This window comes from Adiantum capillus-veneris, chromosome 10 (genome assembly GCF_014529385.1).
Source record: "Adiantum capillus-veneris isolate H3 chromosome 10, ASM1452938v2, whole genome shotgun sequence".
In the NCBI taxonomy this organism is placed as follows: domain Eukaryota; kingdom Viridiplantae; phylum Streptophyta; class Polypodiopsida; order Polypodiales; family Pteridaceae; genus Adiantum; species Adiantum capillus-veneris.
Window position 1 is genome coordinate 36,923,852 of NC_140940.1, and position 980 is coordinate 36,924,831.

The window sequence follows — 980 nt, forward strand, 5'->3', positions numbered from 1 at the left end:
TAAGTGTAGTCCAGCTGTAGAATCACTGGCAGAGATCCTCCGTGTCGGTCACCTAACGCGCCAGTGAGTAAATGCCGTAAGCGGCCAAGACCCGTAGTGGATGCCAGCTCAAGGTGTAGAGCTCGACATCTCAACACTCCCCCTCGAGCTCTGCATGTCGTAGAGTCCAAGCATAGTCCGGAAATGTCGAAGCTTCTCAGCTCCGAGGGCCTTGGTAAAGATATCCGCTATCTGCTCCTCTGTGCTGACGTAGACCAAGTCGATGTCGCCCGCCAACACTCGCTCTCGAACGTAGTGGTAATGGACCTCTATGTGTTTGGTCCTGGCATGGAACACTGGGTTCCTAGCCAACTGCATGCTGCTGAGGTTGTCACAATGGATGAAAATCTGCTGGTCCACCTGCACTCCCAAGTCCTCAAGTAATGTGCGTAGCCAAGCTACCTCGCACGCCGCAACTGCTGCACCTCTGTACTCGGCCTCTGTGCTCGATAAAGCAACCGTAGGCTGCTTTTTGATGCTCCAAGTAACAGCAGCACTCCCAAAAGAGAACATGAAGCCACTCGTAGATCTCCTATCAACAATGCTACCTACCCAATCTGCATCTGTATACCCATACAATGCTAATGGTGCATCTGCTGCATAGAACAATGCGTAGTCAAGAGTCCCTTGCACATACCTAAGTGTGCGTCGTACTCCATCCAAATGTGGCTTCCTCGGAAGCTGCATGAACTGACTCTCCAAGCCTACTGTGTAGCTCAAGTCTGGCCTTGTGATAGTCAAGTAGATTAGACTACCCACCATCTTCCTGTACATATTGACATCCTCAACAACATCACCCTTCTCTGCACTCAGCTTTGCATTCACATCCAAGGGAATGGAAATCGGCTTACAATCAGCCATACCATACTTTGACAACATGTCCAAAGCATACTGTCTCTGTGATAGCCATACACCCTCTGGAGTCCTGATCACTTCAATGC